Here is a 27,992-nt window from a genome sequence, read left to right as displayed (position 1 = left end):
GAAAGCGGAGATCGTTTGTTACAAAAATGCAATTCGCATTATACGAGAAAAAGGAAAACCTTTAATGGTGTACGGAGAAAAGGGCAACACGAAGATACATCTTATTAGTAATTTGAAGGCACAAAAACTAATAAGAAAAGGTTGCTATGCTGTTCTAGCACACGTCGAGAAAGTACAAACTGAAGAAAAGAGCATCAATGATGTTCCCATTGCAAAAGAATTTCCCGATGTATTTCCGAAAGAATTACCGGGATTACCCCCACATCGATCCGTTGAATTTCAAATAGATCTTGTACCAGGAGCTGCACCAATAGCTCGTGCTCCTTACAGACTCGCACCCAGCGAGATGAAAGAACTGCAAAGCCAATTACAAGAACTTTTAGAGCGTGGTTTCATTCGACCAAGCACATCACCGTGGGGAGCTCCTGTTTTGTTTGTCAAGAAGAAAGATGGTACATTCAGGTTGTGTATCGACTACCGAGAGTTGAACAAACTTACCATCAAGAACCGCTACCCACTACCGAGAATCGACGACTTATTTGATCAACTACAAGGCTCGTCTGTTTATTCAAAGATTGACTTACGTTCCGGGTATCATCAAATGCGGGTGAAAGAAGATGATATTCCAAAGACTGCTTTCAGAACACGTTACGGTCATTACGAGTTTATGGTCATGCCGTTTGGTTTAACTAATGCACCAGCTGTGTTCATGGACCTTATGAACCGAGTGTGTGGACCATACCTTGACAAGTTTGTCATTGTTTTCATTGATGACATACTTATTTACTCAAAGAATGACCAAGAACACGGTGAACATTTGAGAAAGGTGTTAGAAGTATTGAGGAAGGAAGAATTGTACGCTAAGTTTTCAAAGTGTGCATTTTGGTTGGAAGAAGTTCAATTCCTCGGTCACATAGTGAACAAAGAAGGTATTAAGGTGGATCCGGCAAAGATAGAAACTGTTGAAAAGTGGGAAACCCCGAAAACTCCGAAACACATACGCCAGTTTTTAGGACTAGCTGGTTACTACAGAAGGTTCATCCAAGACTTTTCCAGAATAGCAAAACCCTTGACTTCATTAACGCATAAAGGGAAGAAATTTGAATGGAATGATGAACAAGAGAAAGCGTTTCAGTTATTGAAGAAAAAGCTAACTACGGCACCTATATTGTCATTGCCTGAAGGGAATGATGATTTTGTGATTTATTGTGACGCATCAAAGCAAGGTCTCGGTTGTGTATTAATGCAACGAACTAAGGTGATTGCTTATGCGTCTAGACAATTGAAGATTCACGAACAAAATTATACGACGCATGATTTGGAATTAGGCGCGGTTGTTTTTGCATTAAAGACTTGGAGGCACTACTTATATGGGGTCAAAAGTATTATATATACCGACCACAAAAGTCTTCAACACATATTTAATCAGAAACAACTGAATATGAGGCAGCGTAGGTGGATTGAATTATTGAATGATTACGATTTTGAGATTCGTTACCACCCGGGGAAGGCAAATGTGGTAGCCGATGCCTTGAGCAGGAAGGATAGAGAACCCATTCGAGTAAAATCTATGAATATAATGATTCATAATAACATTACTACTCAAATAAAGGAGGCGCAACAAGGAGTTTTAAAAGAGGGAAATTTAAAGGATGAAATACCCAAAGGATCGGAGAAGCATCTTAATATTCGGGAAGACGGAACCCGGTATAGGGCTGAAAGGATTTGGGTACCAAAATTTGGAGATATGAGAGAAATGGTACTTAGAGAAGCTCATAAAACCAGATACTCAATACATCCTGGAATGGGGAAGATGTACAAGGATCTCAAGAAACATTTTTGGTGGCCGGGTATGAAAGCCGATGTTGCTAAATACGTAGGAGAATGTTTGACGTGTTCTAAGGTCAAAGCTGAGCATCAGAAACCATCAGGTCTACTTCAACAACCCGAAATCCCGGAATGGAAATGGGAAAACATTACCATGGATTTCATCACTAAATTGCCAAGGACTGCAAGTGGTTTTGATACTATTTGGGTAATAGTTGATCGTCTCACCAAATCAGCACACTTCCTACCAATAAGAGAAGATGACAAGATGGAGAAGTTAGCACGACTGTATTTGAAGGAAGTCATCTCCAGACATGGAATACCAATCTCTATTATCTCTGATAGGGATGGCAGATTTATTTCAAGATTCTGGCAGACATTACAGCAAGCATTAGGAACTCGTCTAGACATGAGTACTGCCTATCATCCACAAACTGATGGGCAGAGCGAAAGGACGATACAAACACTTGAAGACATGCTACGAGCATGTGTTATTGATTTCGGAAACAGTTGGGATCGACATCTACCGTTAGCAGAATTTTCCTACAACAACAGCTACCATTCAAGCATTGAGATGGCGCCGTTTGAAGCACTTTATGGTAGAAAGTGCAGGTCTCCGATTTGTTGGAGTGAGGTGGGGGATAGACAGATTACGGGTCCGGAGATTATACAAGAAACTACCGAGAAGATCATCCAAATTCAACAACGGTTGAAAACCGCCCAAAGTCGACAAAAGAGCTACGCTGACATTAAAAGAAAAGATATAGAATTTGAAATTGGAGAGATGGTCATGCTTAAAGTTTCACCTTGGAAAGGCGTTGTTCGATTTGGTAAACGAGGGAAATTAAATCCAAGGTATATTGGACCATTCAAGATTATTGATCGTGTCGGACCAGTAGCTTACCGACTTGAGTTACCTCAACAACTCGCGGCTGTACATAACACTTTCCACGTCTCGAATTTGAAGAAATGTTTTGCTAAAGAAGATCTCACTATTCCGTTAGATGAAATCCAAATCAACGAAAAACTCCAATTCATCGAAGAACCCGTCGAAATAATGGATCGTGAGGTTAAAAGACTTAAGCAAAACAAGATACCAATTGTTAAGGTTCGATGGAATGCTCGTAGAGGACCCGAGTTCACCTGGGAGCGTGAAGATCAGATGAAAAAGAAATACCCGCATCTATTTCCAGAAGATTCGTCAACACCTTCAACAGCTTAAAATTTCGGGACGAAATTTATTTAACGGGTAGGTACTGTAGTGACCCGAACTTTTCCATGTTTATATATATTAATTGAGATTTATGTTTACATGATTAAATGTTTCCAACATGTTAAGCAATCAAACTTGTTAAGACTTGATTAATTGAAATAGGTTTCATATAGACAATTGACCACCCAAGTTGACCGGTGATTCACGAACGTTAAAACTTGTAAAAAACTATATGATGACATATATATGGTTATATATATAGTTAACATGATATTATGATAAGTAAACATATCATTAATTATATTAACAATGAACTACATATGTAAAAACAAGACTACTAACTTAATGATTTTGAAACGAGACATATATGTAACGTTTATCGTTGTAACGACATTTAATGTATATATATCATATTAAGAGATATTCGTACATCATAATATCGTGATAATATAATAATTTAAAATCTCTTTTGTTATTATAAACATTGGGTTAACAACATTTAACAAGATCGTTAACCTAAAGGTTTCAAAACAACACTTACATGTAACGACTAACGATGACTTAACGACTCAGTTAAAATGTATATACATGTAGTGTTTTAATATGTATTTATACACTTTTAAAAGACTTCAATACACTTATCAAAATACTTCTACTTAACAAAAATGCTTACAATTACATTCTCGTTCAGTTTCATCAACAATTCTACTCGTATGCACCCGTATTCGTACTCGTACAATACACAGCTTTTAGATGTATGTACTATTGGTATATACACTCCAATGATCAGCTCTTAGCAGCCCATGTGAGTCACCTAACACATGTGGGAACCATCATTTGGCAACTAGCATGAAATATCTCATAAGATTACAAAAATATGAGTAATCATTCATGACTTATTTACATGAAAACAAAATTACATATCCTTTATATCTAATCCATACACCAACGACCAAAAACACCTACAAACACTTTCATTCTTCAATTTTCTTCATCTAATTGAACTCTCTCAAGTTCTATCTTCAAGTTCTAAGTGTTCTTCATAAATTCCAAAAGTTCTAGTTTCATAAAATCAAGAATACTTTCAAGTTTGCTAGCTCACTTCCAATCTTGTAAGGTGATCATCCAACCTCAAGAAATCTTTGTTTCTTACAGTAGGTTATCATTCTAATACAAGGTAATAATCATATTCAAACTTTGGTTCAATTTCTATAACTATAACAATCTTATTTCAAGTGATGATCTTACTTGAACTTGTTTTCGTGTCATGATTTTGCTTCAAGAACTTTGAGCCATCCAAGGATCCATTGAAGCTAGATCCATTTTTCTATTTTCCAGTAGGTTCATCCAAGGAACTTAAGGTAGTAATGATGTTCATAACATCATTCGATTCATACATATAAAGCTATCTTATTCGAAGGTTTAAACTTGTAATCACTAGAACATAGTTTAGTTAATTCTAAACTTGTTCGCAAACAAAAGTTAATCCTTCTAACTTGACTTTTAAAATCAACTAAACACATGTTCTATATCTATATGATATGCTAACTTAATGATTTAAAACCTGGAAACACGAAAAACACCGTAAAACCGGATTTACGCCGTCGTAGTAACACCGCGGGCTGTTTTGGGTTAGTTAATTAAAAACTATGATAAACTTTGATTTAAAAGTTGTTATTCTGAGAAAATGATTTTTATTATGAACATGAAACTATATCCAAAAATTATGGTTAAACTCAAAGTGGAAGTATGTTTTCTAAAATGGTCATCTAGACGTCGTTCTTTCGACTGAAATGACTACCTTTACAAAAACGACTTGTAACTTATTTTTCCGACTAGAAACCTATACTTTTTTTGTTTAGATTCATAAAATAGAGTTCAATATGAAACCATAGCAATTTGATTCACTCAAAACGGATTTAAAATGAAGAAGTTATGGGTAAAACAAGATTGGATAATTTTTCTCATTTTAGCTACGTGAAAATTGGTAACAAATCTATTCCAACCATAACTTAATCAACTTGTATTATATATTATGTAATCTTGAGATACCATAGACACGTATACAATGTTTCGACCTATCATGTCGACACATCTATATATATTTCGGAACAACCATAGACACTCTATATGTGAATGTTGGAGTTAGCTATACAGGGTTGAGGTTGATTCCAAAATATATATAGTTTGAGTTGTGATCAATACTGAGATACGTATACACTGGGTCGTGGATTGATTCAAGATAATATTTATCGATTTATTTCTGTACATCTAACTGTGGACAACTAGTTGTAGGTTACTAACGAGGACAGCTGACTTAATAAACTAAAAACATCAAAATATATTAAAAGTGTTGTAAATATATTTTGAACATACTTTGATATATATGTATATATTGTTATAGGTTCGTGAATCAACCAGTGGCCAAGTCTTACTTCCCGACGAAGTAAAAATCTGTGAAAGTGAGTTATAGTCCCACTTTTAAAATCTAATATTTTTGGGATGAGAATACATGCAGGTTTTATAAATGATTTACAAAATAGACACAAGTACGTGAAACTACATTCTATGGTTGAATTATCGAAATCGAATATGCCCCTTTTTATTAAGTCTGGTAATCTAAGAATTAGGGAACAGACACCCTAATTGACGCGAATCCTAAAGATAGATCTATTGGGCCTAACAAACCCCATCCAAAGTACCGGATGCTTTAGTACTTCGAAATTTATATCATATCCGAAGGGTGTCCCGGAATGATGGGGATATTCTTATATATGCATCTTGTTATTGTCGGTTACCAGGTGTTCACCATATGAATGATTTTTATCTCTATGTATGGGATGTGTATTGAAATATGAAATCTTGTGGTCTATTGTTACGATTTGATATATATAGGTTAAACCTATAACTCACCAACATTTTTGTTGACGTTTTAAGCATGTTTATTCTCAGGTGATTATTAAGAGCTTCCGCTGTCGTATACTTAAATAAGGACAAGATTTGAAGTCCATGCTTGTATGATATTGTGTAAAAACTGCATTCAAGAAACTTATTTTGTTGTAACATATTTGTATTGTAAACCATTATGTAATGGTCGTGTGTAAACAGGATATTTTAGATTATCATTATTTGATAATCTACGTAAAGCTTTTTAAACCTTTATTGATGAAATAAAGGTTATGGTTTGTTTAAAAATGAATGCAGTCTTTGAAAAACGTCTCATATAGAGGTCAAAACCTCGCAACGAAATCAATTAATATGGAACGTTTTTAATCAATAAGAACGGGACATTTCAGTCCGGACGGTCTTTGGTGTTCAGCTTTGACTTTGGAACATGTCAAACACTTGGAAACATAAGTAGCTACGTCCCTTTTGATGTTCGGCCACCAATATAGCTGTTTAAGGTCGTGGTACATCTTATTGGCACCGGGGTGAATCGAGTATCGTGACTTATGGGCTTCATCTAAAATAAGGCTTCGTAGGTCCCCATAACTAGGCACCCAAATCCTTCCGGCGAAATATCGGAGTCCGGTTTCTTTAACTTCGAATCGAGAGGTGAGGACGTTCAAGTGTTCGAGAGAGATGTTTTCATCCTTGAGAGCCTCATCTTGGGCTACCCGAATTTGGCTATTAAGGTTTGTGTGGATGGTGATGTTTAAGGCTCGGACACGAAGAGGCACCACTCTTTCTTTTCGACTTAAGGCATCGGCTACTACATTTGCCTTCCCGGGATGGTAACGAAGCTCGCAATCGTAATCGTTTAAGGTTTCAATCCACCTTCGTTGTCTCATGTTTAGTTGCTTTTGATCGAAAATGTGTTGAAGGCTTTTGTGATCGGTGAAGATAGTACTCTTGGTTCCATAAAGATAGTGTCTCCACATTTTAAGTGCAAAGACGACGGCTCCGAGTTCGAGATCATGCGTCGTGTAGTTTCGTTCATGGATTTTGAGTTGTCGAGAAGCATAAGCAATGACTTTCGTTCGTTGCATCAATACACACCCAAAACCATGTTTCGAGGCATCACAATATACAACAAAGTCATCATTGCCTTCGGGAAGTGACAAGATAGGAGCGGTGGTTAGCTTCGTTTTCAAGATTTGGAATGCGGATTCATGTTCGGTCGCCCAAATGAATTTCTTTCCCTTGTGAGTCAATGCGGTTAGAGGACGTGCAACCAAAGAGAAATTTTCGATGAATCTACGATAGTACCCGGCGAGACCCAAAAATTGACGAATGTGAGTAGGAGTAGTAGGAGTCTCCCATTTGCTAATGGCTTCGATTTTCGTTGGATCGACTTTAATACCTTGGTCACTTACAACATGACCAAGAAATTGAACTTCCTTTAACCAAAATTCACACTTGGAGAATTTGGCATAGAGTTGTTCTTGTCTTAAAAGTTCAAGCACAAGTCGGAGATGTTGTTCGTGCTCTTCTTCATTTTTAGAATAGATCAATATGTCATCGATGAACACAATAACGAATTTATCGAGATACGGTTTGCACACGCGGTTCATAAGATCCATGAACACCGCCGGTGCGTTAGTGAGACCAAATGGCATGACAAGGAATTCATAACTACCATAACGAGTTCGGAAAGCGGTTTTGGAGACATCTTCCCCCTTAACCCTCAATTGATGATAACCTGAGCGGAGATCGATTTTCGAATATACACAAGACCCTTGTAGTTGATCAAAGAGGTCATCGATGCGAGGAAGAGGATATCGGTTCTTAACCGTCAATTTATTTAGTTCACGATAATCAATGCACATTCGTAGGGATCCGTCTTTCTTTTTAACAAACAAAATCGGAGCGCCCCAAGGTGAATGGCTAGGTTGGATAAAACCACGATCAAGTAGTTCTTGGATTTGACTTTGCAATTCTTGCATTTCAGATGGAGCGAGTCTATATGGTGCACGTGCTACGGGTGCGGCTCCTGGAATAAGATCGATTTGGAATTCAACCGGTCGATGAGGCGGAAGACCCGACAATTCGTCGGGAAATACATCGGAATAGTCACTAACAATTGGCACATCATCGATGTGCTTCTCATCGGACCCGACTTTCTTAACGTGGGCAAGGATCGCAAAACAACCCTTACGGAGTAGTTTTCTAACTTTAAGGCACGAAACGAGGTTGAGTCTGGTGCAACTCTTATCGCCATAAACAATCAAAGGTTCACCATTCTCGATAGGAATTCGGATTGCGTTAAGATCACAAAGAATGTGAGATTTCGTTTTGACTAACCAATTCATACCAATTATTACATCAAAGCTTCCTAGTTCCATGGGTATCAAGTCAATTTCAAATTCCCTACCCAAAATGTTTAACGTACACCCCCGGTAATATGTGTTGGCACTTAATAGTTTCCCGTTAGCCACTTCAATGGTATAAGTGGTATCTAATGGAAGAGGTGGAGTGCTAAAAGAATGAGTCAAAGTCTTGGATACAAAGCATTTATCGGCACCCGAATCGAATAAACAGGAGACATAGGAATTGTTGAGAAGAAACGTACCCGTGACTAGTTCAGTGTCATCCCGGGCTTCCTCGGTGTTGATGTTAAAAGCTCGGCCGCGCGTATTGGTGTTATCTTTCCTTTTCGGGCATGCATTTCTATAATGACCCGTTTGGCCACATTCGTAACAAGTGCCCGTCTTTGGTGCATTGGGCCACTTTCGAGCGACGGGAGTAGCACTTTTACAATCGTTGGCCTTATGACCAACTCCTTGGCACCGGTGGCAAATTAACTTACTACATTCGCCAAAGTGATGTTTGTTGCATTTGTTGCAAAGAGGTAGGTTCCCGGCATAACCTTTCTTGCCGTCGGAGGTGTAAGGCTTCTTAGCAAAGTTGTTGTTGCTTGATTGGGAGGGTTCCCACTTTCTTTTGTTGCCGCCCGATTTATCCTCGGCCTTAGGTGCCGGAACTACGATTTCGTCAACCGTTTCAATTAGTTGGCGAGCCATGTTCATAGCGGCTTGATGAGTAGTGGGTTTGGATGACATCACCCCTTGTTTGATGCTTTTTGGAAGACCGAGCATGTAGAGCTCAATCCTTTGAGATTCGGGGTTAACAAGATTAGGACACATCAAGGATAGTTCGGCGAAGCGTTGATTATAAGCTTTAAGATCGTTTCCGACCGCTTTCAAAGCTCTTAGTTCTTCCTCAAGCTTTCGGGTTTCTTCGCGCGGAAAATATTCAACAATCATCTTTTCCTTTAGATCGGCCCAAGAGAGGGCATGAGCTTCATCGGTACCCACCGATTGTGCATAAGTATTCCACCATGTAAGAGTGACACCGGCGAAGGTGTGAGTGGAGTATTTGACCTTGTCTTGGTCCCGACAACCGCTTATGCTAAAGACGGCTTCCGTTTGCTCAAACCATCGGGTGAGCACGACCGGTCCCCCGGTTCCATCAAAAGTGTGAGGTTTGCACCCCATGAAAGCTTTATAGGAGCATCCCTCGTTTGAGTTTCCGGCTCCATTGTTGTTGTTGTTGTTGTTGTGGTTGTGGTTGTTATTATTATTGTTGTTGGATGAGTGACCGGCCATGGCCGCATCTACGGCGGTAGCTATCATCCGTTCGAGAGCTTGTTCGGGAGTTTCATTGCGGCGTACACGACGAGGAGCCATTGTTCCTTCAAGACACAAGAATATCATTGATTAGTATTCTCAATAATACTAACCGTGATATAGAATAAAGATAAAGAGAAGTTTTTTTTTTTTTTTTTTTTTTTTTTTTTCTCGACTCGCCTTAAATTCTTTATGTCATAATGTCGGAACGTTCATACGAGTCACCGTAATATAATCCCGGAAATTATATTACCCTGATTCATATGTGCATTCGACATCATTTCATATAGTCAAGGTGGCGTGTCAATCAAATTAAACAACGTGAGATTAAGATGAACTAAGAGTAGATATGAGTAGAAACGTTCGAGTATAAATGCACAAGTAGTCAAGTAATTCCTACTTCAAGTCTATATGCCGGTTGTAGTCTAGACTCACCAATGTACCCTATGACTCGGGGTTGACACTAATGAACTCTAAATCCCTACAACCAACGCTCTGATACCATCTGTAGCGACCCGACCAAATCATGTTTGACGGCGCCGTCTACTTAGGTCCCGTTACGTGGTCGTAAGTCTTTAAGACAAAGTTTGACCAAAATATGTCGCCTTCATTTCAAAATAAAGATTGTTCCCAAAGTTTACAAGAATTGTTCAACCAATAGTTAAGTTACAACGTTATAATACGAATGAAATCTAGGCGACACGGTTTAAAGTAAAGTCAAAAGACGCTCCATGAAATGCACATATACTCGACATCCAATGCAAGTATCAAATAATGAGCGGAAGCATGTATCATGTATCGTTCAAGGACCTGAGAAAAACATAGAAATCTGTCAACGAAAACGTTGGTGAAATCATAGGTTTAAGTAAGTAAGTACAAGTGAACCACAAGATTTGCATCAATGAAATAATAGTAATACATTCCAAAAGTTTGTTTCACGAGCACCCAATTATCAAAGCTTAACATTCCTTCCATTGTATACCCCATCACTTAGTGCTAGAACAAACACTGATTCTCGAAAATATATTTCATCCGTAGACGGTAGCGAACCGTCAAGGATGAGGGTTGTCAACCCATATGGCCATATAACATAAGTTCTCGCTTACACCCGACAAGTGTAACTAATGATAATCGAATTGAGGATTTTGTTCTAAACTCGTATGTAGAATGTTTGTTTTCCCGTTCTTGTGTTCACTTAGTTCAAAAGAATCGTTTATGTTTTCTCATCCCAATATAAGTTCAAAAAGAGTAAAAGTGGGACTATGATCTCACCTTGAGTGCACGAGTAGTAAAGTACTTCGACAAGTAAACGTGTGCAAAGAACAATGCTAGTCTTGACCTAAACAATAGGTTGTATCAATAACGGTAAACACGATAGGTCAAAGATGTTCAATTAGTCCTATGGCTCGTTACGACTCGATTATTTAGCATGTGAAATCAAATTGCCAAGTTTCATGCAAGATACAAGTATATAAATAAGTTAGGAAGGTTGCATAATCATTTGGTTAAGTTTGACAAAAAGTCAAACTTTGGTCGGTCAAAGTCAACGAAAGTCAACACGTTCGGGTCGGGTTCCGAACTATTTTTCTGAGGTTTTTAATCATATATGAACATGTTAGAACAAGTTTCATGTGAATCGGAGGTCCGTAGTATGCCAAACATTTTTCGTAATTTGGACATGGTGGTCAGAGCCTGACCAAGGCTTATGTCGCGCCGCGACATAGTCTGGCCGCGCCGCGGCATTAGCCGTGCGCTGGTACCTGGTCAGTCTCAATTGTTCAAGTCCCAAATCAAAACTCTTTCAAGCATAAATTACAAACCGCTAACATTTAGAACTCGCACCTTATATCGTTGGAAAGGTAATTTGACAAAGAACACAACTAAACACAATTCATCAACCAAACTTCCACTTACAACAACCAAAAACCGTAATTAAACGTTCATAATCAAAGTTCAAGTTCCAAAAACGCATTTTATGATTCGGGCAACCAATTTACATGAATGATATGCCGTTTCGAAGGTAATCAAGCATACAATCCAACTAAACACTTACCAATAATAATCCATGGCATTCAATGCATCAAAAGTCCATTTCAAGTTCATCAAACCCTAACCCAAATTCACCAAAATCAATAATCAAGTTCATGAAGTTTTTCTAAGGCAACCTACACATCAAATTGAAGCTAGTGATGCTAGTAACACAATTAAAACATCAACTTTTAACATCTAACAACATATGATCATCCAAAATTCAAGAATAACACACCAAAATTCAAGTTCATGCTAGTTACACTAAAACAACGAGATCGAGCATACAAATTACATATTCATGTTAGACTTGAGCCATAGACACTAATTAACACTTTTATAAGTTAAAAACATCAAGGACACAAAATCTAGTGATTTTAGAAAGTTACCCAAATGAGATGAAGTTGGTACCAAAACGAAGAGGATGAAGAGAGGATCACGAATATGTAATTTATTTTGTTGTAAGCCTCCTAGATCGAATTTAGATGATGATTGAATGAATTTGGAAATTGGGTGTGTGTGTTCTTGCTAGAGAGAAAGAGAGAGAGATGAAGATGAAATGAATGGGTGAAAGGGGTTTGACCCTTTGACCTAGTCAAGGTTTTGATCCCTTGTCAAGTTTAGTCCCTCAACTTTCGCTCGGGTGCGGGAATTACCTAAACGAGATAATTTAAAACGCGTATCAACGGGAGATGTTATAAACATATAACGGACTTTATATTAGTATAACGGAAAAATAAATGGAAAAAGGCGGGATGTTACAATCAGACTTTAAGCACTTAGCAAATTTGGCCCACCATGGGGCCCACCCTACCCATTTTCGGCCGAAGCCACAAGGGAGGGGGGATACACTCCCTTGTTTTCCCATATTTTGATTTATTTTATTTTTACAAAATCTTATCTAAACCTAAAACCTAATTTTTTTTCTTTCTTCCTCCCTTTCTCTCTTTTGGGCGACGACCACCACCACCATAAACATCATCACCATCAATCAAAATATTACTTGGATCATCAAATCGTTTATACAATCGTGTTCCTCTCTTCGTTCTCTACGCGATCATATACTTTGATTCTCGATTTGGGTATAAACCCTAACCCTAGCTTTTTGATTTTTCATATATATTACTGATTTTGTATGTTATATTATTAGTATGATGTATATTAGTTGTTGTAATGTTGTTTGGATGCGTAGAATTACTCGTTTGCTTATGATTTCGGTTTGTAAATTTTGGACAGCAGCATAATTCGTATTTTCTGACTTTGTAACTGATATGAATGTTAAAATAAATTACATAAATGAGTTCCTCTCATCAAGACATTAATTTTAGACTCCGGATTCATGTCGTTTCGATTCCCGGAGCCCTTGATATGCTTAATTTGGTTTTTGTTAAAGATTGAAAGGTGTTCTTGGCATGAACAAGGTTGGGTCCGACTTTGTGACCATCCTTGGTGTCTTTAGGGTGTGTCATTTGGTTAGGACTGATGGTGAGACGAATTTTCATGTTCGGGTCACCTAAATCCGAGCCACGGTTCACCCGTTGTGCCCGAATTACTGTTTTGAGTAAATTGATTTCCCAAATGTTGTCATGGCTGATATCCACGACCTAGGGACTGTTCTTGGAGTGTTCTTGAGTTCATAATTGTGTCGGGTGGTTTGAGTAGGTGAAGTTGCATATGTGGCTTGCCCGAAACCGACACCCGGGGCTCAAGATACGACCCGATGAACTTTTAAACTTAAAAACTTATGGTTAATGATTTAACTTATGATAAAAATTATGGATTTCATTATTAATAAATTACTTTAGATAAAAGAAGTAATTATTATTATTTAAGACTTATGATATAAATATTTATTATATCATTTAATTATTAATTATAATTTAATTAACATTTTAATTAAACTTATGATTAATAATACTTTTATTATTAAAGGAAAATACTTATGATAAGTATTAACTTTATTTTTGAGAAATTATTATAAGACTTATAATAAAGAATAAATTATTATTTAATTATTATAAGACTTAATTATTATTTAATTATGATTTAATTATTAAATACTTATGATTTAATAATTTTAATTAGAAACTTATGATATAATTAATAATTCATTATTAATTTATAATACTTATGATATGATTTAAAGATTATTATTATTAATAATATTTATAATATGATTAATATTTAATTAATTAATTAAATACTTATGTTATACTAATTATAACATTTCAACTTATATTAACTTTAATAATTCATTTTATTTAATTAAACTTATGTTAAGACATTATTATACACTTTCGACTTTAATAAACATTATAACCTATGTTATTATTATAATTTACACTTTTCAAATTAATGTTGACTATGTTTGACCAATGTTGACTTTTGAGTTGACTTTCGGTTGACTTTGACTTTCAGTTGACTTCTGTTGACTTTCTAAATAAGGAAACTTTCCTAACTTCAAAACTTTCTAAAAATAGAAATTTCTAAATTTGGAAACTTTCCAAAAATAGAAACTTTCCTAAAATAGAAACTTTCCAAAAATAGAAACTTTCCTAAAATAGAAACTTTCCTAAAATAGAAACTTTCCTAAAATAGAAAACTTTCCAAAAATGGAAACCTGCTAAAAATAGAAAGCGTGTGTCCTTATGCTGTTCCAATCAAACCGATGCTTGCTGAGTAATGTTCTATGTCTACTTGCAACATGTACAATAGCTATCATACTAAGACTTGACCTAAGTTAGTTATTTATTTCGACCTGCTTTATTTAAAGGTCGGCGTTGTGATCTTTCTTGATCACTTTACTTTACTTGCTGTTCGCTTGTTTGTGAGATTTCTTCAGTTGCTATTTAAGGTGAGTTATAGTCCCGTTTTTACATACTTTTCAAAGTATACTTTTTGGGATGTGATTACATGCATATTTTTATTTACGGTTAGACACAAGTAACAGTTAAATTTAATTATTCATTGTGAGTTGGACAAAAATATTCCCTAGTCTGGTAACTGTAATCATTGGTTTCTACCGGTGAACGCGAATCCTACGGATAGATCTATCGGGTTTGACAACCCCATTTCGAGCTAGTCGCGCTAGCAATTTATAATCGGAATGTTTAGTACTTCGTAATTTGTTGTAGATACACTGTCCAAGTGTATATTTTTATTGTGTTTGGCAAGGGTAAATAAAGGGTTAAGTGGTTACCAGGTGGCTCATTGATAATGGAATAATGTTTAATGTTTTCTAACATTTTTAAATCTTGTGGTCTAAAGTTTACTTATTTATTTAAACCTATAATTCACTCAACCTTTGTGTTGACAGTTTACTTGCATGTTTTCACAGGTACTTGAGTTATTTGATGCTTCCGCTGTCGTTAGAAGAGTCTGTATGCATTTGGGCAGATTTTATGAAACTATTTATGAAACTTAAGTTTGCATTCTATTTTGGATAATTTAAATTGTGGGTTTGTTGGCAATGTTTTGTGTCAACTTTTGGTTCATTACTATGGTTGGTTGATTTTAAACTACTTAATTGGGTTTGTTTCCTTTTTGGGCAACATTTTGAAATAAAAGAATGCAACTTTGTTTATTTAATTCATTTAAGTCCGATCAAGCTATGGGACCAACTGACGGATCCGTTAAGTGTTTTGACGGGGTCGTCACATGTGGTATCAGAACTCTGGTTGTAGGGAACTAGGCGGTCTTAATGTGGTCAACCCGTGGTTATTAGGGTGCATTAGAGTCTAGTCTACAGCCCGACCTTTTTGATATAGCATTATTATGCATTTCATTTCGTATAAGTTATATTATTAGCTTTCATATTTTTTAGTATGTGGTTTGCGGTTTTGCTGTTTGCAGATGTCGACTTCGAGCGATAACTCTGTTGCTGCTCCTGCTCCACCGTCTCCTGCTAGACGTCGTGCTAATCAACCAGAGATCGATGATCCTGTTCATTACTATTTTTCTACCATTACTCATATGAACCGGGCTTATAATGAGGTGACACGTATTAACGCCCTTAGTGATTGTTTGCGCACTTTGCCACATAATGAAGTTATGGACGAGATTCGTGCCGACATGGGTAACTTTATCACTTTCAAGCATAGGGTTGAGGATGCGAACCGTAAGCGTGATCGAGAAGTTAATGCTAAGTTCGAGGCTCTCGAGAGCACTGTTCGTGTGTTGAAGGAAGTGTTGGATGTTGTGAAAGGGAAGTTGCGTAAGTATGAGGATCCTGCTGAGACTCATGCTGGACCAGCTTATCACACCCGCTCTAAGCGAATGTGATGTGATTATTCATATTGATTATCTATTTCATCAGACTTAATGTCCTTTTTATACATACATTTTGGGTTATGTACGGCGTTTTGCCGAGGATTTTATTAAGATTTTGTTATGGGATATTTTTTCATTATGTATGGATGGTTATTTTTATGACGTCTATTATCATGTTTTATTTCTGATGTTGTGGCTCTTGGCATGCTATATTATGCGTAATATATGTTCATGTATGTTAGGTGCTATGTATGTTGTATGATGTTATCATAAAATATGTATGCATGTGATGGTTATTTCTATAACAATCATAACTGTCATGTTATTACTCATATTGTTAGTTGACTAATATCTTAATGGTTAGTCTTTTCGTGTTTTGATCTATTCCTTTATGACACTAGTATTATTCTTGGTACTAACGGATGTGTTATTCTATTTTGAAGATCATGCCTCCAAGAGAGTCCACTGAAGCGCGTATGCAACGCCTGATCAATGAAGGAATTGCTGCTGCTATGGCAGCAAATGCTAATGTTAACGCCAATGCCAACAACAACCAGGTGGGATGCTCCCACAAAACTTTTATGGCTGGTCGACCCCAAGAATTCAGTGGTACGGAAGGACCAATAGGGCTTACTCGTTGGTTCGAGAAAATCGAATCTATTTTCAGGGTCAGTCGGGTCTGTGAAGAGGACAAAGTTAGTTTCGCTAGTTGCACTCTCAAGGATAGTGCCTTGACATGGTGGAACAATCTGGTTAGTAGTTTGGGAAGCGATGTAGCTTATGGTTTGGCCTGGAATGATTTTAAGGAAAGATTGATCACCCGCTATAGACCTCGGGGTGAGCTTAAGAAGCTAGAGGTTGAGCTCAAGAATTTGAAAATGCATGGCACCGAGTTAGATGCCTATGAACGAAGGTTTTTCGAATTAACTTTGCTGTGTCCTAGGGTTTGCGGATGAGGACCGCAAAATTGAGGCTTACATTGATGGGTTGTCCAAGAAGATTGAACACGGGGTTGAGTCCAGTGAACCCCAGACTATTGAGGCAGCTATGTCTATGGCCCACAAACTTAATGACAAGGTGTTGAGAAGAAGCAAGACTACAGTTGTTGAAAGTAGTGAGGAGGTTGTCAAGAAGGCTGATAATGGGAAACGAAAGTGGGATAACAACTGCAATCAAAACCAGGGTCAGCAGAAGAAACAGGATACCTCAGGTGCTAATAACAGAAATCAGCGTGTGTGTCCTCGTTGCTATAAAGCTCATGATGGTTACTGCACAGTTACTTGTAAGAGGTGCTCTAAGCAAGGGCACATTGCTAAAGATTGTACAGTGCTTTTGCCGGGGTCTGCTACTCCCGCGACTGGTGGTAATAATAATAATGTTGGTAATAGAGGTGGTAACGGTAACGGTAATGGGAAATCGAATAATGGAGGTAATCCAAGGGTTTGTTATGAGTGTGGGAAGCTGGGGCATTTCCGAGATGCTTGTCCCAACAAGAAGACTGCAGAGACTGCACGCGGCCGAGCGTTCAACATTAATGCAAAGGATGCTGAAGAGGATCCTAAGCTTGTTACTGGTACGTTCTCAGTCAACGATTTATCAGTTTATGTTCTATTTGATTCAGGGGCTGATTTAAGTTTCGTGTCGAGTAAATTAAGTCCGAGAATCAAAACGCCGTTAACTCCCTTAGACAATACTTATGTTGTTGAAGTAGCTAATGGTAAAGAACTTACTGCTAAGACTGTACACCGTAAATGTAACATTAATTTGGGTGGTAGGGATTTTGACATAGATTTGATACCGATTGAACTTGGTAGTTTTGATGTTGTTATTGGTATGGATTGGTTGTCTGCGAACCGTGCCGAGATCGTCTGTTATGATAAGGCTATTCGTGTTACTGATGTTATTGGAGAGCCACTGATGATCTATGGAGATAAGAAATGCGCGCAGTTAAACCTTATTAGCTGTATGAAAGTTCGTAAACATCTCCGCAAGGGCTGTCATGCTATTCTTACTCATTTTGTTGATTCTAGTAAAGAAGTGAAGAACGTTGATGACTTTCCCGTTGTTAGGGATTTTCCCGAAGTGTTTCCTGATGATTTACCTGGCCTTCCGCCGCAACGCGCGGTAGAATTTCAAATTGATCTTGTTCCCGGTGCTGCTCCTGTAGCACGTGCTCCTTATCGTCTTGCGCCTTCTGAACTTCAAGAATTGTCGAGCCAACTCCGTGAGTTGTTAGACAAAGGCTTTATTCGTTCGAGTTCGTCCCCTTGGGGAGCTCCTGTTCTGTTTGTTAAAAAGAAGGATGGTTCTTTTCGTTTATGTATTGATTATCGTGAGTTGAATAAACTTACTGTTAAAAATCGTTATCCTCTTCCGAGAATCGATGATCTGTTCGATCAACTTCAAGGTTCTTCTGTTTATTCAAAGATTGATCTTCGTTCTGGCTATCATCAGTTGCGTGTTAAAGAATCTGATGTTTCAAAAACTGCTTTTCGCACCCGTTACGGTCACTTTGAATTTCTTGTTATGCCGTTCGGATTGACAAATGCACCTGCTGTGTTCATGGACCTCATGAACCGTGTGTGTAGACCCTATCTGGACAAGTTCGTTATAGTTTTCATCGATGACATTCTTATCTATTCTAAGAGTGATGAATAGCACGAAGAACATTTGAGGTTAGTGCTTGATTTGTTAAAGAAAGAAGGGTTGTACGCTAAGTTTTCTAAGTGTGCATTTTGGTTAAAAGAAGTTCAGTTCCTTGGTCACATTGTTAGCAAACAAGGAATACAAGTTGATCCTGCTAAAATTGAGGCGATTGAAAAGTGGGAAACTCCGAAAACTCCTACTCAAATTCGTCAGTTCTTAGGATTGGAAGGTTACTATCGAAGGTTCATCCAGGATTTCTCTCGTATAGCGAAACCTCTGACTACTTTAACGCATAAGGGGAAAAAGTATGAGTGGAAGGATGAACAGGAGAATGCTTTTCAGATTTTGAAGAAGAAACTGACTACCGCTCCGATATTGTCTCTACCGGAGGGTAATGATGATTTTGTTGTTTATTGCGATGCATCACGACAAGGCTATGGTTGCGTTTTGATGCAACGAAAGAAGGTTATTGTGTATGCGTCACGTCAGTTGAAGGTTCACGAACAGAACTATACAACTCATGATTTAGAGTTGGGAGCTGTTATTTTTGCACTGAAGATTTGGAGACACTATCTTTTAGGTGTTAAGAGTACTGTGTACACCGATCATAAGAGTCTTCAACATATTCTCGATCAAAAACATTTGAACATGAGACAACGAAGATGGATTGAGACGTTGAATGATTATGATTGTGACCTTTTGTATCATCCGGGTAAAGCCAATGTTGTGGCTGATGCTTTGAGTCGTAAAGAAAGGGCTGAACCACGAAGGGTTAGAGCTTTGAATATGACAGTTAGATCAAACCTCGTTAGGCAGATTATTGAGGCACAACAAGAAGCCTTAAAGGAGGAGAATTTCGTGAAAGAGAATGTAGCCAAAGTAGCTAAGAAGTTTGAAGTTCGAGCTGATGGAACTAGATACTTTGCGGGACGTCTTTGGGTTCCGAAGTTTGGAGGTCTTCGATAGTTGATTTTAGATGAGGCTCATAAGTCTAGATACTCTATTCATCCTGGTTCAGGGAAGATGTATCAGGATCTTAAGGAGCTGTATTGGTGGCATAATTTGAAGGGTGACATAGCTATGTATGTGTCTAAGTGTTTGACCTATTCTAAGGTCAAAGCTGAACATCAAAAACCGTCCGGATTGTTGGTACAACCAGAAATTCCCGAGTGGAAGTGGGAAGGTATCACTATGGATTTTATCACTAAGTTACCAAGAGTTTCGGGTGGTTATGATGCGATTTGGGTGATTGTAGATCGACTCACTAAGTCGGCTCACTTTTTGCCGATTAGGGAAACCGATTCCATGGAGAAACTCACCCGTTTGTATTTGAAAGAGATTGTTTCGAGGCATGGTGTTCCCGTTTCTATTATTTTCGACAGAGATAGTCGATTTGTATCGAGATTTTGGCAATCGTTGCAAGAAGCCTTGGGCACTAGATTGGATATGAGCACCGCTTATCATCCTCAAACGGATGGTCAAAGTGAGAGGACCATTCAGACATTAGAAGATATGTTGCGAGCTTGTGTGATTGATTTTGGGAATGGGTGGGATAAGTATTTGCCGTTAGCTGAGTTTTCTTATAACAACAGTTATCACGCAAGTATTAAAGCTGCACCGTTTGAAGCTTTGTACGGTAGGAAATGTAGGTCTCCTATTTGTTGGAATGAGGTTGGGGATGCTCAACTTACAGGTCCAGAGATTATTCACGAGACTACTGAGAAGATTGTGCAAATTAAAGAAAGGTTGAGAACTGCTAGAAGTCGGCAAAAGAGTTATGCCGACAAAGGAAGGAAAGATGTTGAATTTCAAGTTGGTGATCGTGTTATGTTAAAAGTTTCGCCTTGGAAGGGTGTTATTCGTTTTGGTAAAAGAGGGAAGTTAAGTCCTCGTTTCGTGGGACCGTTTGAGATCATTGAAAGAGTTGGACCGGTGGCTTATCGTTTGAAGTTGCCACAAGAACTCAGTGCTGTTCACGATGTTTTCCATATTTCGAACTTAAAGAAGTGTTTGGCTGAATTTGATCAGACTATTCCTTTGGAGGAACTTCAAGTTGACAAGCAATTGCATTTTATTGAGGAGCCAGTTGAGATCATGGACCGAGAGGTTAAGACTCTTAAACAGAGCATAATTCCTATTGTTCGGGTCCGATGGAACGCTAGACGCGGTCCCGAGTTCACTTGGGAGCGTGAAGACCAAATGAAGCAGAAGTACCCGCATTTGTTCTCAGATGCCGAGTCAACCCCTGCACCTGCTTAAATTTCGGGACGAAATTTCCGTAACGGGAAGGTACTGTCACGACCCTACTTTTTCCATTATCTTTTTCCGTTAATTATTTAACGACCGTTAACTGTTAGTGTGCCACGTCATTTCTATGACCTATATTATTATTTTTGTAATAATATATATATAATAATTATTATGTGTTATGTGAATATATGTATTCATATTTTAATTTATACGTTTCTACGTCTCGCGGATTTCCATCCGGCGAATCTTTTCGGTTTTTAAACCAACGGTCGAGCTTTCGGGATTTTTAAATCCTAAATATTTTAAATATGATATTTTATGATCATATTATTATTAGGTGTATTTATATTTATTTTTCGTCGCGCGTTTGTTATCTTTCCGGATTTTTAATCGCGTAAGCGTGTTTTCGCGTTTCGGGATTCGTTCGGGCTTTCGGGCCATCAGACTTTAAGCACTTAGCAAATTTGGCCCACCATGGGGCCCACCCTACCCATTTTCGGCCGAAGCCACAAGGGAGGGGGGATACACTCCCTTGTTTTCCCATATTTTGATTTATTTTATTTTTACAAAATCTTATCTAAACCTAAAACCTAATTTTTTTCTTTCTTCCTCCCTTTCTCTCTTTTGGGCGACGACCACCACCACCATAAACATCATCACCATCAATCAAAATATTACTTGGATCATCAAATCGTTTATACAATCGTGTTCCTCTCTTCGTTCTCTACGCGATCATATACTTTGATTCTCGATTTGGGTATAAACCCTAACCCTAGCTTTTTGATTTTTCATATATATTACTGATTTTGTATGTTATATTATTAGTATTGTAACATCCCGCCTTTTTCCATTTATTTTTCCGTTATACTAATATAAAGTCCGTTATATGTTTATAACATCTCCCGTTGATACGCGTTTTAAATTATCTCGTTTAGGTAATTCCCGCACCCGAGCGAAAGTTGAGGGACTAAACTTGACAAGGGATCAAACCCTTGACTAGGTCAAAGGGTCAAACCCCTTTCACCCATTCATTTCATCTTCATCTCTCTCTCTTTCTCTCTAGCAAGAACACACACACCCAATTTCCAAATTCATTCAATCATCATCTAAATTCGATCTAGGAGGCTTACAACAAAATAAATTACATATTCGTGATCCTCTCTTCATCCTCTTCGTTTTGGTACCAACTTCATCTCATTTGGGTAACTTTCTAAAATCACTAGATTTTGTGTTCTTGATGTTTTTAACTTATAAAAGTGTTAATTAGTGTCTATGGCTCAAGTCTAACATGAATATGTAATTTGTATGCTCGATCTCGTTGTTTTAGTGTAACTAGCATGAACTTGAATTTTGGTGTGTTATTCTTGAATTTTGGATGATCATATGTTGTTAGATGTTAAAAGTTGATGTTTTAATTGTGTTACTAGCATCACTAGCTTCAATTTGATGTGTAGGTTGCCTTAGAAAAACTTCATGAACTTGATTATTGATTTTGGTGAATTTGGGTTAGGGTTTGATGAACTTGAAATGGACTTTTGATGAATTGAATGCCATGGATTATTATTGGTAAGTGTTTAGTTGGATTGTATGCTTGATTACCTTCGAAACGGCATATCATTCATGTAAATTGGTTGCCCGAATCATAAAATGCGTTTTTGGAACTTGAACTTTGATTATGAACGTTTAATTACGGTTTTTGGTTGTTGTAAGTGGAAGTTTGGTTGATGAATTGTGTTTAGTTGTATTCTTTGTCAAATTACCTTTCCAACGATATAAGGTGCGAGTTCTAAATGTTAGCGGTTTGTAATTTATGCTTGAAAGAGTTTTGATTTGGGACTTGAACAATTGAGACTGACCAGGTACCAGCGCACGGCTAATGCCGCGGCGCGGCCAGACTATGTCGCGGCGCGACATAAGCCTTGGTCAGGCTCTGACCACCATGTCCAAATTACGAAAAATGTTTGGCATACTACGGACCTCCGATTCACATGAAACTTGTTCTAACATGTTCATATATGATTAAAAACCTCAGAAAAATAGTTCGGAACCCGACCCGAACGTGTTGACTTTCGTTGACTTTGACCGACCAAAGTTTGACTTTTTGTCAAACTTAACCAAATGATTATGCAACCTTCCTAACTTATTTATATACTTGTATCTTGCATGAAACTTGGCAATTTGATTTCACATGCTAAATAATCGAGTCGTAACGAGCCATAGGACTAATTGAACATCTTTGACCTATCGTGTTTACCGTTATTGATACAACCTATTGTTTAGGTCAAGACTAGCATTGTTCTTTGCACACGTTTACTTGTCGAAGTACTTTACTACTCGTGCACTCAAGGTGAGATCATAGTCCCACTTTTACTCTTTTTGAACTTATATTGGGATGAGAAAACATAAACGATTCTTTTGAACTAAGTGAACACAAGAACGGGAAAACAAACATTCTACATACGAGTTTAGAACAAAATCCTCAATTCGATTATCATTAGTTACACTTGCCGGGTGTAAGCGAGAACTTATGTTATATGGCCATATGGGTTGACAACCCTCATCCTTGACGGTTCGCTACCGTCTACGGATGAAATATATTTTCGAGAATCAGTGTTTGTTCTAGCACTAAGTGATGGGGTATACAATGGAAGGAATGTTAAGCTTTGATAATTGGGTGCTCGTGAAACAAACTTTTGGAATGTATTACTATTATTTCATTGATGCAAATCTTGTGGTTCACTTGTACTTACTTACTTAAACCTATGATTTCACCAACGTTTTCGTTGACAGATTTCTATGTTTTTCTCAGGTCCTTGAACGATACATGATACATGCTTCCGCTCATTATTTGATACTTGCATTGGATGTCGAGTATATGTGCATTTCATGGAGCGTCTTTTGACTTTACTTTAAACCGTGTCGCCTAGATTTCATTCGTATTATAACGTTGTAACTTAACTATTGGTTGAACAATTCTTGTAAACTTTGGGAACAATCTTTATTTTGAAATGAAGGCGACATATTTTGGTCAAACTTTGTCTTAAAGACTTACGACCACGTAACGGGACCTAAGTAGACGGCGCCGTCAAACATGATTTGGTCGGGTCGCTACAGATGGTATCAGAGCGTTGGTTGTAGGGATTTAGAGTTCATTAGTGTCAACCCCGAGTCATAGGGTACATTGGTGAGTCTAGACTACAACCGGCATATAGACTTGAAGTAGGAATTACTTGACTACTTGTGCATTTATACTCGAACGTTTCTACTCATATCTACTCTTAGTTCATCTTAATCTCACGTTGTTTAATTTGATTGACACGCCACCTTGACTATATGAAATGATGTCGAATGCACATATGAATCAGGGTAATATAATTTCCGGGATTATATTACGGTGACTCGTATGAACGTTCCGACATTATGACATAAAGAATTTAAGGCGAGTCGAGAAAAAAAAAAAAAAAAAAAAAAAAAAAAAAACTTCTCTTTATCTTTATTCTATATCACGGTTAGTATTATTGAGAATACTAATCAATGATATTCTTGTGTCTTGAAGGAACAATGGCTCCTCGTCGTGTACGCCGCAATGAAACTCCCGAACAAGCTCTCGAACGGATGATAGCTACCGCCGTAGATGCGGCCATGGCCGGTCACTCATCCAACAACAATAATAATAACAACCACAACCACAACAACAACAACAACAATGGAGCCGGAAACTCAAACGAGGGATGCTCCTATAAAGCTTTCATGGGGTGCAAACCTCACACTTTTGATGGAACCGGGGGACCGGTCGTGCTCACCCGATGGTTTGAGCAAACGGAAGCCGTCTTTAGCATAAGCGGTTGTCGGGACCAAGACAAGGTCAAATACTCCACTCACACCTTCGCCGGTGTCACTCTTACATGGTGGAATACTTATGCACAATCGGTGGGTACCGATGAAGCTCATGCCCTCTCTTGGGCCGATCTAAAGGAAAAGATGATTGTTGAATATTTTCCGCGCGAAGAAACCCGAAAGCTTGAGGAAGAACTAAGAGCTTTGAAAGCGGTCGGAAACGATCTTAAAGCTTATAATCAACGCTTCGCCGAACTATCCTTGATGTGTCCTAATCTTGTTAACCCCGAATCTCAAAGGATTGAGCTCTACATGCTCGGTCTTCCAAAAAGCATCAAACAAGGGGTGATGTCATCCAAACCCACTACTCATCAAGCCGCTATGAACATGGCTCGCCAACTAATTGAAACGGTTGACGAAATCGTAGTTCCGGCACCTAAGGCCGAGGATAAATCGGGCGGCAACAAAAGAAAGTGGGAACCCTCCCAATCAAGCAACAACAACTTTGCTAAGAAGCCTTACACCTCCGACGGCAAGAAAGGTTATGCCGGGAACCTACCTCTTTGCAACAAATGCAACAAACATCACTTTGGCGAATGTAGTAAGTTAATTTGCCACCGGTGCCAAGGAGTTGGTCATAAGGCCAACGATTGTAAAAGTGCTACTCCCGTCGCTCGAAAGTGGCCCAATGCACCAAAGACGGGCACTTGTTACGAATGTGGCCAAACGGGTCATTATAGAAATGCATGCCCGAAAAGGAAAGATAACACCAATACGCGCGGCCGAGCTTTTAACATCAACACCGAGGAAGCCCGGGATGACACTGAACTAGTCACGGGTACGTTTCTTCTCAACAATTCCTATGTCTCCTGTTTATTCGATTCGGGTGCCGATAAATGCTTTGTATCCAAGACTTTGACTCATTCTTTTAGCACTCCACCTCTTCCATTAGATACCACTTATACCATTGAAGTGGCTAACGGGAAACTATTAAGTGCCAACACATATTACCGGGGGTGTACGTTAAACATTTTGGGTAGGGAAATTGAAATTGACTTGATACCCATTGAACTAGGAAGCTTTGATGTAATAATTGGTATGAATTGGTTAGTCAAAACGAAATCTCACATTCTTTGTGATCTTAACGCAATCCGAATTCCTATCGAGAATGGTGAACCTTTGATTGTTTATGGCGATAAGAGTTGCACCAGACTCAACCTCGTTTCGTGCCTTAAAGTTAGAAAACTACTCCGTAAGGGTTGTTTTGCGATCCTTGCCCACGTTAAGAAAGTCGGGTCCGATGAGAAGCACATCGATGATGTGCCAATTGTTAGTGACTATTCCGATGTATTTCCCGACGAATTGCCGGGTCTTCCGCCTCATCGACCGGTTGAATTCCAAATCGATCTTATTCCAGGAGCCGCACCCGTAGCACGTGCACCATATAGACTCGCTCCATCTGAAATGCAAGAATTGCAAAGTCAAATCCAAGAACTACTTGATCGTGGTTTTATCCAACCTAGCCATTCACCTTGGGGCGCTCCGATTTTGTTTGTTAAAAAGAAAGACGGATCCCTACGAATGTGCATTGATTATCGTGAACTAAATAAATTGACGGTTAAGAACCGATATCCTCTTCCTCGCATCGATGACCTCTTTGATCAACTACAAGGGTCTTGTGTATATTCGAAAATCGATCTCCGCTCAGGTTATCATCAATTGAGGGTTAAGGGGGAAGATGTCTCCAAAACCGCTTTCCGAACTCGTTATGGTAGTTATGAATTCCTTGTCATGCCATTTGGTCTCACTAACGCACCGGCGGTGTTCATGGATCTTATGAACCGCGTGTGCAAACCGTATCTCGATAAATTCGTTATTGTGTTCATCGATGACATATTGATCTATTCTAAAAATGAAGAAGAGCACGAACAACATCTCCGACTTATGCTTGAACTTTTAAGACAAGAACAACTCTATGCCAAATTCTCCAAGTGTGAATTTTGGTTAAAGGAAGTTCAATTTCTTGGTCATGTTGTAAGTGACCAAGGTATTAAAGTCGATCCAACGAAAATCGAAGCCATTAGCAAATGGGAGACTCCTACTACTCCTACTCACATTCGTCAATTTTTGGGTCTCGCCGGGTACTATCGTAGATTCATCAAAAATTTCTCTTTGGTTGCACGTCCTCTAACCGCATTGACTCACAAGGGAAAGAAATTCATTTGGGCGACCGAACATGAATCCGCATTCCAAATCTTGAAAACGAAGCTAACCACCGCTCCTATCTTGTCACTTCCCGAAGGCAATGATGACTTTGTTGTATATTGTGATGCCTCGAAACATGGTTTTGGGTGTGTATTGATGCAACGAACGAAAGTCATTGCTTATGCTTCTCGACAACTCAAAATCCATGAACGAAACTACACGACGCATGATCTCGAACTCGGAGCCGTCGTCTTTGCACTTAAAATGTGGAGACACTATCTTTATGGAACCAAGAGTACTATCTTCACCGATCACAAAAGCCTTCAACACATTTTCGATCAAAAGCAACTAAACATGAGACAACGAAGGTGGATTGAAACCTTAAACGATTACGATTGCGAGCTTCGTTACCATCCCGGGAAGGCAAATGTAGTAGCCGATGCCTTAAGTCGAAAAGAAAGAGTGGTGCCTCTTCGTGTCCGAGCCTTAAACATCACCATCCACACAAACCTTAATAGCCAAATTCGGGTAGCCCAAGATGAGGCTCTCAAGGATGAAAACATCTCTCTCGAACACTTGAACGTCCTCACCTCTCGATTCGAAGTTAAAGAAACCGGACTCCGATATTTCGCCGGAAGGATTTGGGTGCCTAGTTATGGGGACCTACGAAGCCTTATTTTAGATGAAGCCCATAAGTCACGATACTCGATTCACCCCGGTGCCAATAAGATGTACCACGACCTTAAACAGCTATATTGGTGGCCGAACATCAAAAGGGACGTAGCTACTTATGTTTCCAAGTGTTTGACATGTTCCAAAGTCAAAGCTGAACACCAAAGACCGTCCGGACTACTTCGACAACCCGAGATCCCGCAATGGAAGTGGGAAAGGATAACGATGGATTTTATCACCAAACTACCAAAAACGACGGGCGGTTATGATACCATTTGGGTTATTGTTGACCGTCTCACCAAATCCGCACACTTCCTGGCCATGAAAGAAACGGACAAAATGGAGAAACTTGCACAACTTTACATTAAGGAGATCGTAGCCCGACACGGTGTACCTTTATCGATTATCTCCGACCGAGATGGCCGTTTCGTTTCTAGATTTTGGCGTACATTGCAAGAAGCGTTGGGAACACGTTT

This window comes from Rutidosis leptorrhynchoides, chromosome 3, assembly GCF_046630445.1.
Source record: "Rutidosis leptorrhynchoides isolate AG116_Rl617_1_P2 chromosome 3, CSIRO_AGI_Rlap_v1, whole genome shotgun sequence".
Classification (NCBI taxonomy): domain Eukaryota; kingdom Viridiplantae; phylum Streptophyta; class Magnoliopsida; order Asterales; family Asteraceae; genus Rutidosis; species Rutidosis leptorrhynchoides.
Note: the sequence above shows the minus strand (reverse complement) of the source record.